Source organism: Pipistrellus hanaki, assembly GCF_964339955.1.
Source record: "Pipistrellus hanaki genome assembly, chromosome: 3".
NCBI classification, from domain to species: Eukaryota; Metazoa; Chordata; class Mammalia; order Chiroptera; family Vespertilionidae; genus Pipistrellus; species Pipistrellus hanaki.
Window position 1 is genome coordinate 165,713,056 of NC_140505.1, and position 12,277 is coordinate 165,725,332.

At 44.1% G+C, this 12,277-nt stretch overlaps 1 protein-coding gene across 2 annotated transcripts in view; it reads left to right on the top strand.

Annotated features, from left to right (window-relative positions):
• Positions 1-2,425: 2,425 nt before the first annotated feature.
• Positions 2,426-12,277, top strand: part of GRIN2B (glutamate ionotropic receptor NMDA type subunit 2B) — a 413,432-nt gene continuing 403,580 nt past the window's right edge. For both annotated transcript variants that reach the window (XM_084877899.1, XM_084877900.1), the window contains exons 1-3: positions 2,426-2,507; positions 2,895-3,133; positions 4,140-4,578. The gene's annotated coding sequence lies outside the window, so the exon portion shown is untranslated. The remainder of the gene's footprint in view (positions 2,508-2,894; positions 3,134-4,139; positions 4,579-12,277) is intronic.

A 12,277-nucleotide genomic window follows, 5' to 3' on the forward strand; every position in this document is an offset into this window, starting at 1 on the left:
GTTGCTAGAAATATATATTGATACATAGATAACGTAGCAGGTCTATTTATATATCTTAAATTCATAAGAATACAATTTTAAGTTTAATTTTATAAAAATTTCTTTTTATTATAGGCCAATATGGTTACTTTATATGATTGGCTACCAGTAGTTTCATATGGGTCAAAGTAAACTGCTTATGGAAGTGTTGTTTTCCTTTTGGGCCAGCTCTTCATAATGCAGGTGTGTATGTGTAGCATCTCTGGTTCCTGGATCATACATGCCAGTAGCATCACCCATATGATAACTGATCACGATTTCTAAACACAGGGGGTAGGAGGTAGTGGTGAGTACTATACCTCCTTTAAAAATCATTAAAATTGTTGGAGAAATCAATTCAGTCATGGCTGACTAAAAATATATCCTCAAGGAAAGTGAGACTGAGCTAAAAACTAAAGGAGAGTGTGGACTTAATTAGGGAGAGAGGTCTGAGAGTTCATTCTTCCCTCTACAAAAGTGAATAGGCTGGGACAGAATTGTTGGATCCAGGAAGGTAAGCAAAAGAAAACAGCTAAGAAGGGCCCAGTTTTGGTGAAGGTAATTGGGAATACGAAGGGAAGTGTGAGCTAAAAGCTTAATTTAAAAAGTGATTAAAGGTCAACCCATGAGGGAATTTGGATTTTATTCCCACGATAATAGGCATTCCTGGAAGACTCAGGAAAAAGTGTTGGGGACCTTGCTCTCTGCATCCTATATTCCTGGAATCACTAGAAATCTGTACAGACTGGGCCTTGGGTTGGCTGTTATATATTGTACCAAGGGGCACAGCAACTCTATGGTGATTCTGCAGTTCTCCAAAGTGGTGGAAGAACAGCAATAGCAGTACCATTACTGAGAGAATAATTTGCAGATGAATATGTATTTGTGTTTTTATTGATTATATGTCTATTATTGAATATATTTTTATTGATTTCAGAGAGGAAGGGAGAGAGAGAAATAGAAACATGAATGATGAGAGAGAATCATTGATCGTCTGCCTTCTGTGTGTCCCACACTGGAAATTCTCAACCCGAGCATGTGCCCATCCATACCAGGAATCTAACAGTGACCCCCTGGTTCTTAGGTTCACTCTAACGGTGACCTCCTGGTTTACAGGGTGATGCTCAACCATTGAGCCATGCCTACTAGGCTAAATTTTAATTTTTATTGGTTTTAGAGAGAGAGAGGAAGGGGAGAGAGAAAAAGAGAGAGTGGTGGTGGTGAGAGAAACATCAATTTATTGTTCCACTTATTTATACATCCATTTGTTGCTTTTTGTATGTGGGATTAGGATGGGAGGATCAAATCCACAACCTTGGCATATTCAGACAATGCTCTAACTAACTGAGCTATCCAGCCAGAGCTATATTTGTGTGTTTATGTAATGCTTATGTATCTGTGTGTGTCTTAAACATTCAAAGAGTAAGACTAACAAAAACTAGAAAACATGAAAGCATTAGTTCAGATGTATTGTGATTGCTGTCAAGACTGCATACACATCTATATATCCCAGGTGACCGAAGTGCCAAGGTAACTTCACACATGATTGTTACCTGTGTGTCTAAATGGCTGCTTCTCAGGTATGTTGATGAAAAGCTCACGATGTAACCCATCTGAAAAGGCTCCACCCCTGTAATATTCTGGATCTTTGAAGAGACAATACAGCAACATAAAAATGATGTATGCACAATGATATTAATGTAGAAAATAAACAATACTACAGGTGGTGGTAAGTGCTATTAAAATAGAAAACAGCTTAAGAGGGAGAGAAATTAATGGATGTTTGCCTTTTACAAGAGGGTGGGGTTGTAAATGTCACGAAATCTAGTTTTATTTAGGGATTATTCATCTGTCTCATCTTTTCAGGTTCTTTAAATAACAGAATCTACTTTAATAAAAAATTCCTAGCTCCTCAAACCTTCACTGGCAAGAGGCAAAGCACACTTATGATCTGTGCCATACAGTGTAACTCTTAATTACATCTGCCTTGCTTTGTTTCTCTTGTTTTAAGCTTCACCCTCATGTACTCAAAATAGGTCTTAAGCTCCTTGAAGGCAAGAACCTGGCTTTAAACTGCGTCCAGCACACTGGATGTATGTAGACAGATTTATGGAACATAAAGCGAGTCTTAAATTTTAGACTGCAGCTCCGCCTTTGCTATGCTCTGGGCAGCCCAGTGGCAGACTTGTCCCCCACCACCCCTTAGCAGGCTTCCTCATTGCTGTACCCACTGCGGCCAGCAGGAGGCGCCACGGCCTCGGGTTAAGCCTTCTTCCCCCTTCCTACCCCATTTCCCCCAGCACCTGAGGTGGGGAAGCTGCTACTGCCAGAGTCTTAGCAATAGGAGTAAGGGGGTGCAGGGGTTTGGGGGTGGGGTGGGGTGGGGGGTGTGGAGAATGAGGACACGGGTGCACACACACACTCTGGGAGCAGAAACATCTTCCATGGCTTCATGGGTTTCTCTTCCCACCAGAGCCAGTGTGTGAGAGGTAGGTAGGGGCGTGTGTGTGTGTGTGTGTGTGTGTGTGTGTGTGTGTGTGGTGATGGAGGTGGGGGGTGGGAAGGGGACACGTTTTTGAGTGCGAGACCCAAACCCAGACCAGGCGACCTGTGATCTCGCGCCCTCCCCACCATCCCGGTGATTAATACCCATTTTTCTTACTCTCCCCTCCTCCTTCCTCCCTTTCCTCTCCCGCTGCCGTGCTCTTGACTTGCACAGCCTGCCCCCGCCCGCGTCCCCTCCCCCGGCTCCAATCCTCACCAACTGGGATCTCTGATCCTGCCTCTCTACCCCCCCCCCCCTTTTTTTTTTTTTTTGGAAAGGAAGGTCCCCCACCCCCTTTCAAAACCGCTTCCTTCTGTCTCTTCACCTCTAGGAAATCTCAAGGCTTTGCTCTATCGCAAGTGCTCGCCAGGGTGATTTCTGATCACCCCAACCCGAAGTGCTGGCGTCCGAATGCATTTTCGTCTGCTGTGCAAAGAAGAGTCATGAACTTCAAAACCCTCCAGAGGGATTTTTAATCCTGCCTGGCAGGCAAGGAAAACCCTCCACCCTCCGCCAGCAGCCACCCCTCTCCGGAGACTCTGCAATCGCTGAGGCGCTCAGAGCCGGTATGTAAGCATTCGCCGTGGAGTCTCTTGTCTCAATTTGGGGGTTTGGGGTGTCGGGAAGATAAAGGGTCGAAGCAGTGGAACCGATAACCAACCTGGTCATTAGGTAATGCTCTACAATCCAGCTAATTTGGACGTGGCTTAAAAAATATATTTTTAAAAAATATTTCTTTTTTTTTTTTTTTTTTTAGGATGAAAGGGTAGGGCTCTCTCTGGTCTTTTTTGGGGGGCTGGGGGAGGGGGTAAACCCTTCACTGAGCAGAGAGACTGGGCATCAGTGCCCCGGGCCGGAGCCTCGCGCCGCGACCATCAGTACAATCGACACGTTGCAGGTGAAGCCCCGCGTGCTGCACATCGGCGCGGCGGCGGCGTGAGTGTGCGCGGGGGTGAGTGAGCGAGCGCGCGGGGGCGCGTGCGCGGCCGGGGGCGTGTGTGTGTGTGTGTGTGTGCGTGTGTGCGCGCGTGTCAGTGTGCCCCTTCCAAGAAATGCCCAGTGTGCACCCCATGCACAAGCAGAACCCATACAGCACCAGCCCGGGGTGGGAGGAGACACTGCTGCTGGAAGCGATGGGCAGAGCGAGGCAGACGTGTCAGCAGCAATGCAGATGGGGCTGGGGGCCGCACTCGCTGGCGAGTTAAGTGGGGATGGTGCTCCTGCGCGTGTGTGCGTGTGCGTTGCTATGTGGTACCGCTTCTCCCTCGCTGCCTTCTTCCTTCCCACTTCCCTCCTGCGCTTCCTCCCTCCCGCCCTCTCTCCGCTTCCATTCAGCCTGGCTTTCCCACCTCTCATCCATGCCTGTCCCAGGAATGGTATAGCCAGACCTTTTCTGAATTATTTATAGACCGGTGCCAGCTGTTTTCAATTCCTCTCGTGTGCACTCTGTGGGAAATGCGGGGTTTCCAACCCCGTTTTCCTGAAAACGAATTGATATCTTTTTCAGAATGCATTTTTCTCACCCTCCGGGAGATACTGGAATAAAACCCTCTAACAGCCTCTTTTTCCCCCTTAGGAAGGGGACGCTTTGGGAATGACCATGCTCCGAGGAGGGACAGAGCTGGCTCCCAGCTTCTCTACACACAGCCTCCTCCACTAACGCTCCAAAAATCAAAAACCCGTAATTGCCAGAGGAATCATTAAAAAAAAAAATAGTCCAGCCACCAACCTCACATGCAAAGGGAATAATTACTCTGGATTCTGCATCGTGAGCTGCTCTCCATCCACTGACTTACCTTTGAATTCAATCTTTTTTTTCCCCCTTTGAATTTGCATCTCTTCAAGACACAAGATTCAAACAAAATTCACGATAAATTGGATTTCAAATTACCTTCCTTTCATTTATCCTTCATCTTTCTTATGTGGATATGCAAGCGAGAAGAGGAGCTTGGACATTCCCAACATGCTCACTCCCTTAATCCGATCGTCTAGAGGTTTGGCTTCTACAAACCAAGGTAAGGCACCTCCTATTGTATTTTATTCTCACCTGGGGTAAGGGATTCTTTGTTTATCTCTCTTCAGGTCCCTCAAGTGGATTTTTTTTTTTTTTTTTAAAGAAAAGGTAACATGACGTTGAAATAATGCTGGTCTGGGGAGACAGGCTTATTACAAAGGGGGCAATATCCCATGTTATTTCTTTTCCTTCCCCATCAAACAGGTTTTGGGTTTTTTGGAGGCAGTGGGGGTGGATGTCTATAAGAACATAGGATGTTGAATGGCATAAGGTTTTTTCTTTTCTTCTCCTTTTTTATTTTTATGCAGTCACGACTGGGAAACCTGTGTGATTTTCAAGTTAAATGTCATTTTATTCATCCAGTGCTAAAGCTCTGATCTTTATTGGAATCTAGAAATCTCTCCCCCAAGCCAGGCTGGCTTTCCCCCTTGCCACTTCCATGCTTCTCTCTCTATCTTCTGCCCTATCTTCCTGGGCATCCTTTCTGTGCCCTTTAAAACATGAAGATAATGACTGAGATCACTGTGGTTATTACCTTGAAGTCCACTTGCTGTCTAAGGGGTTGACATTGGGCCCAGAGATCCCAGGAGGCCTACTGCAGAGGGGCAGGTCTAGGTGGGGAATCTGGCTGGTCTAAGATCACCTGGAATTGAAGAAAGCTGCAGGTTAAGAGGGCTTAAATCTGAAGCTCAGAAAGAAGGAATTCTGTCAATATTCTGCTTTTAATTTGTATTTTTTCCAGTGTGCCATTATTTTTGAGCTATAAATTTCTCCTTCTGTCTACACATCTATTTATACCCACACATCCTCCAAGCAAACTGTTACTTCCACACTCTTGCAAAATGGCTATCTTGCAGAGTTCTAAAATGCTGTGCATGTGGAAGGGGTGCAGGATTCGACACGTGAGCCTTTGTGTTAAACAAAGAGATGTGCCGTTTGTATGTGTGAGTCTTGTACCCTCAGAACAGAGTTCATACTTCAATTTTCCCCTCCTCTCATAATTTTTTATGATATGTGAAATGGGGTTTGGCAGTATTTGCATGCACTTGAAAAGAGAAATAGCAGGAGAAATGGAAAAGACTTAGCTAGTGACTCTTCAGCTAGTCACTCATGTAATCCAAGACAACTCCTGAGGAAATCAGAATATCCATGTGCCAGAGGGCCTTGATGGTGAGCTGGCTGCCCCTCTCCTTGGTCCACTGGCCATATACCCCCAAACTCTGAAGACACCCAAATGCAGCACTCAGGTTGACATAATGATCCTCAAAATAATGTAGTAGAATCATTAGCATCAATAATCTCTTTTAAAATATTCCAGCCCACTCCCCTCAAAATTCTTTTTTTTTTTTTGTATTTTTTAAATAACATTACCTAGAATGAATCTGAACTACTGAAGGGATGTGGGGGAAGTAGCGGAAGGTCCTTATTTCTCAGCATCACAGTAGAAGATAGTTCTTTATTGTCCAAAAAGGATGGATTTGAGCCAAATTCACTACTCCCCCACCCCTGGTTTTATTCCTTTGAACCTTATTGCTTAACCACTAATCTGTAGCCATGGTGTGGTCATGAGAGTGAGAGGGTGGGATCTCACTTTGAACCATGTCCTTGTCATGTCCACAAATAGCTGAGGTTATCTGATGTGCGCTCACCTCAGAGACACCTGAACTGGTTCTGCATCTGTTTCTACTCCTTCAAGTGGGAGGATGAACTCTTAAAATTACTTTAAAATAGAATAGAGGTATGGGTTAGAAATGCAGCTCCAGGTGTGATGATCTCATATGTGCAGGTGGGCAAGGCGAGGTGGGTATCAAAGGACACATGCTGTCTTCTGCATTCCTGGTGCCATGACAGTGCTCTGCACTGAGTAGGTCTTTCGTCACGTTAGTTGGTGATGAGGTTGACAGAAGTCCTTTTGACAGGGTCTCAGCCACATTTGCCTTGGTTGTTAATGAGATGAATCCAGGTTCTGAGTCAATATTAGTCAGCCCCAACCCTAGGCAAAGGACAAGAGGTGAAAAGCAGAGGGTGCTGAGGAAGATGAGGACCAAGTGATGGGAAAGCTACAAAGAGAAAAGAATGGAATTCTTACTGGAAAGGGCTTCTGAGGATCCCAGGAGAAATCCCCACAGGTGGTCTGTACCTTTTACACACCCAAAGCCATTTTGTAGACCCAGGAGAGGAGGAAGGTGTTCCTGTCCTCCCGAGCAGATTTTGTGTGACTCAGTGGTGTTCTGGGCTGTCTCGGGGCCATTGTTCTCTCTTTTTTCCTCATAACATGAAGAGTTGATTGGGTTCTATTTTGTCTTCTCTCCTTCACACGCCCCTCCCCTACAATATGGGTTAAATGGGAAAGAGATGTGGTTGCTGGTGGGAGGGAGAGAGAGAACATTTAATATTAACTGAGGAACCTTCAACATGTACAATTAAGAAAAAAATTAATGGGAAATAAAGACTTCCCAGGAAAGCATGGTTGAGGAGGTTAGGTTGGTGATTTCAAGGAAATCAGAACAGCATGGTTGTCTTCTATCTCCGTGTTTCAGGTGTAGCAAAGCAGGATGGACTGGTAAACACAGAACAGTATGGCCTCTAAGAGGTAGATGTTAGCATGCAAGGAGAGGGCAGGATGTGTATCCCTGGATTGTGTAATTTCTTCCCTCCTTTTGTTCCATCCCTAAGAAATCTGCCTGTCTGAAAAGTCTTGCTTTGCCACCATATGTGTGTAATTTATGACTGAGGTGAATGCAGGCAAGAAGAATAATAAGTAAGGAGACAAAATGACAGAAAAGGAAAAGGAGGAAAAAATTTTTCTCTAGTCACTACTTTGTACACCCAGTGCCTTTTTTTTTTATGTTGAGCGAGAAGAGCGACTTCCTCTGGTGCAGGGAGGAACAGCAGGCATCTTGATTTTGTATTCTTGCTTCACCTACAGAAAGATGGCTTCAGACTGACCATCTTCCTTGACCTTCACTTCCAGCCTTGTGTGTGGAGAGAGATGGGGCACCTGGGAGGTGGAAACATGGACTGGAATTGGTTGGTGGGATGAGTGGTTCTTGATAGGGAGAAAGGACCAACTGATCCAGCCCTTGGCCACATCACCGTTCGTTAACTTGTAAAACATTCTCCCATCTCCTCCATGGATATGATGAACTCAGGATGCAGGATTCCACCTCACCCCCCATTTTCTTGTTTAAGAACATAAAAACGAGGGTGACATATCCACTACTACTAATAGGTTAAAGCAAATATTTCATTAATATTTGTTGACTATGAAATACAGAAGGAGTCAGGAGAAAGGAACCATAGCAAACAAATCTGCCTATAGAAGCCAGGGACCAGGAGGGAGCCAGGGTGAAACATGATCTAAAGGTTGGAAAACTATTGTTCTGAATAATAGTCTTATTTCCTTAACAGTGAAGCCTGGGCCTGATAGACACCCCATCTCCTGTAATTTACTGAGGTCAGGAGTGAACAAGCTCCTTTTTCTCACTGCTACCCTACACCATCCTTAAACATTCTAGAAATTTCATCCTTTCAGTAAACTACATTTCCAGTCTTTGGCACCATGCATACAATTGGATCTCTGTAGATAAGTATAGATCAAAAGAGTTACTGGTCTAATGAATTGTTTGCATTTATTAAAGTGCATCCCCTCTTAGCAACCACAAGAAGAAGTCTCCAGGGAGAGTAGATTAGCGGATGAATTGATATTGTCTTGTGGAGGGACGCAGAGCATAGAAGAACCGATGAGGGAGCAGGCATCACTCAAAGGGGGCCGGTTTCTGGGCTTTACCTGTGGCTGTCCATGGTATGTCTGTGGCCATTACACAAGATTCATTGGATGGATGTGTTCTTGTGCTCCAGTGGACCCAAGAGGTGTGTGTTCAGAAACCTTTGGTTGGTTCCTTGTTGCTGTCCAACTACCTTATTTCTGTCTTTACACTTTCTAGTGCTTTCAGCTGAGGTTGTCGGAGAAGGGATCTAGATAGAGCATATGCTGATCCCTTGTTGAAATTCTCCCTGACTGCCCCAAGCAGAATAATTGCTCTGCCTTCTGTGCACCGCCAGCACCTGTTTGCAGTTAATAGTGCACTTTACCCTAATTTTGTTTACATGCCCTGTTTTTTTTTATAAGAAGTTTATGAGCCCCTCAAGAGCAGGGAGGGATGTATTATCAGTTGGAATCATTGTACTTAGCACATTGACTGGCACATAAAAGATAGTTCAAAATATTAAATGAATAGATAAATATTAAATTAGCAGATGATGCTATTTGTTGTTTGTTCTCATCGGTATAGGAACAGTTTGAAGCTATGATGCTAGATGAGATCAACAACATCACAGCTCTGTCACATGTTAGAAGGCATGTACTCTAATCTTCTCATTTAATAGATGAAGAAGCCGAGATCCAGGGACATTGAGTTTTCTGCTTATGGTTGTGTAGCTGCTTAGTGTCAGCACTATTGCACTACATCATTGACTATAGGGACATGAGGAGGTTCTCCGTGGATTTCAGATGCCTGCATTAGCACTTCTCAAATTTGATTGTCTATAGGAGTCACCTCAGGGCCTTTTTAAATTGTACATTCTGATTCAGGTGGTCTGACATGGTACCCGAGGTTCTGCATTTCTGGCAATCTCCCAGGTGGCTGGACCATGCATCACAGGCCTATATCATTCCTGTACCAAATTCCATATCATGGTTAACATTGGCAGTTCCACATACATATTCTACTTATGGGACTTCCAGCATTTTTGCTTTGTTTTTAAAAGTAAAAAGAAAAATCAGAAAGGAACCTATGTATTTATGTTCACCCATCTCCTCTCTACAATCACTCTCCCACCATGTATATCTTTTGCCTCTTTCCCTTCCATCCTTTACTTATACTGGTTCTTCTCATAACTGATTATTTTCTCTTGCTTCTGGGTTATCTATTTGTCATCTCTTAGTCTCTTTTATTTCACATTATCTCTTTTTTTAAACTTTATTTTATACCTTTTTTCTGTTCAATTATTTAACAAATGTTTATTAAGAACCAATATTTGTCAAAGACTGCGTTATGAAAAAGAATTAGCTCTGGTCTGTACTTTGCAGCAGCTCATGATTTAATGAAGGAGGTATGGAAGCCGGGAGAATGAGGTGGGCTTCATGGAGGGGTTGACGGTTAAAATGTGTCTTAAGAATAAATGTGAGTTTTGCAGAAGGAGAGAATGGTCATTTCAGGAGGATGGAGAACAGGGGGAGAGGTGGGCTGGTCTCTCTTGCTTCCCTTAACTCGGGGAGAAGAGCAACATGGGAAAGCACAGGTTTCTTTAATAGGAATTTCAGATTCCAGATGCTGAGGCAGAGAATAAAGTCAGGGTCTTCTTAAAAGGGGAAGGAAGAGGCTCTGATTTCTGCCTTAGCTTTAGTGATGCTACCCTTAATGACTCTTTGCCCGGTTTATTAGGCTTGCCTCTAGAATGAACAAATGACACAGTTTTCATTTTAGACCACTGGATTGCTACTGACTTTGTTGATGGGTATTAGAAAGAAAGGGACAGCTGCTACTGGGTATGTAGCCAAGGAAAGAGCTGGATGCTAGCCCAAGCCAAGCTACTCAGAATGAAGGACCAGCTTAGCCCCATGTGTTTCTAAAGTGGCGAGCCACTCTGACCCTCGCTGCTTTTTTTTAATGGAAAGGGGAGTGACAGAAGAAGAGGGGCTCAATTATTCCCAGGGAATTAACAGAATCCTTTCTGGTAGCCGCTTTTTAAAAAGATGGCCTGATGTTTTAGAAGTATTCTTCATGGGGATGCCCAAGTGTAGAGATGAAGAAAAGAAAGTGTAACCACTGCTTGATTAAATGGTAGCCTTGGTGCCTATGGGAAGAAGAGTTTGAAATCCATGTTCCTTTAAATGTTATTTGTATCATTTTCTGCTCTCCACCCCGCCCCCCCCATACTTTCACCATTTCTCTGCACACTGTGGTTTGTATTCATTTTATAAGCAAAAGGAACCTAAGTTTGGCCTGAAGACTTTTTAAAGATCCACTACATAGGAAGAGAGTATCTTGGGTATTAAGAAATGTGGATTAGCAAATGCCACCACTGGCTGACTTGAAGGACATTTATTCCAAGGTGATATCAGGGGCAGGGTGGCAGAGGCATAGGGACAAGGCTGTGCCTAGAAGAATGAGGAGAGGGGAGAGAAGGAGGAGCAAAGCCAGACCTGAGGGAGTGGCAGACCTGGAAGGAGAGAGGCTACAGGCTTTAACTCTGCTTGGAACCCACCTTTGTAAGCAGGAGGACATCTGCAGTAGACAGCTTCCTAAATGAGGACAATTTAAGGTTTAGACCTATTAACTCACCTGATTCCTAAAAGCCAAACTGTGCTCTCCACGTGCCATCCTCCACGACTTTCCTCATTGCCTCACTCAGAGCACACACTTCCTTCTTTAGAAAGATATTTGAGTTTAAATTTCTCATTAATCTTTATTTAAGATTGTATAAAGCCCCTCTCAGGGCTTCAACTGGTTAGAATTTCTTAGGAAATTGGATCTTATTATTATTTTTTGAGGAGAGTTTGAATATAAAAACAGTGGCTGTATGAAAGCAACACCTTTTCAAGGAGGGAGGAGAGTCTGAGAAGAAACCTGAAGCTTAGGTGATGCCACAGTTCTTTCCCCAAAGCTAACTGTACTCTGAAAATGCCGAGAGGTAGCAAAGCTCCTACCTTCTGGGGGCCTTAGATTGGTCATTCAGCTACCATGCTAACTGGTGTCTTTGGGTTAGAGATCAGTGTATTCTGTGTGCATCCAAATACACAATACATGCACCCCATACACTGTGGATGTAGATGTTGTGCAGTGACTTACCTACCAAGTACAGTAACCAGAAGTAATCTTAAGTGCATTAAATGTGTTTGTACAATTTAAGTACAGTAATACATGTGGTGTGTGTGTGTGTGTGTGTGTGTGTGAAAGAGAGAGAGAGAGAGAGAGAGAGAGAGAGAGAGAGAGAGAGAGAGAGAGAGAGAGAGGACAATAAGAATATCAATGCTTGAAGATTATTCTCTTTCACAAACATCAGTTCTGAGCTTAGCCACATGGTCTAAATCCACATACATGTGTCAGAGCCATGTCCACTGAATCTCCCAGCCACTGCCCTGCCCCATGAGTGCCCGTGGAATGCATGTCCGTGACATCAGCCAGGATGGGTGTGTGCTCCTCCACATGTCTTCAGAGCCCAGGCTACTCCCTTGACATGTAATGTGTCTTTAACAGTGTTCAGTTTTCCAGAGTAGCCAGGAGCTGTCTCACTGATAACAGAGAAGATGGTGGTCTGGTCTTGGCAGTCAGAAGTTTCTTTGTTTCTGCTTGTGTTATTTTACTTTGTGACTGTGTGCATGCATGGATGGTGGGCCTTGATTTTCTAGTTTCTGAGACAGTTAAATTAAAACCTCTTGGGGAGGGATCCAGGCAGTGGTCATTTAGAAATTCCCCAGAGGATTCTAACATGTGGCCATATTCGAGAACCGCTGGACAAGATGATTGACAAGGTGCCTATTAGCCCTAAACATAATGCAGTTGTAGCATTTGAACATGTAGAGCAAGACTCTCTCGCTGTTAAAACTATTACATGACTAACAGGGCCCCTGAGCTGGGGGTCAGAAGGAGTTGGAATATGAGAGGATTTAGTGGATGGAATGCACACAGGGTTGG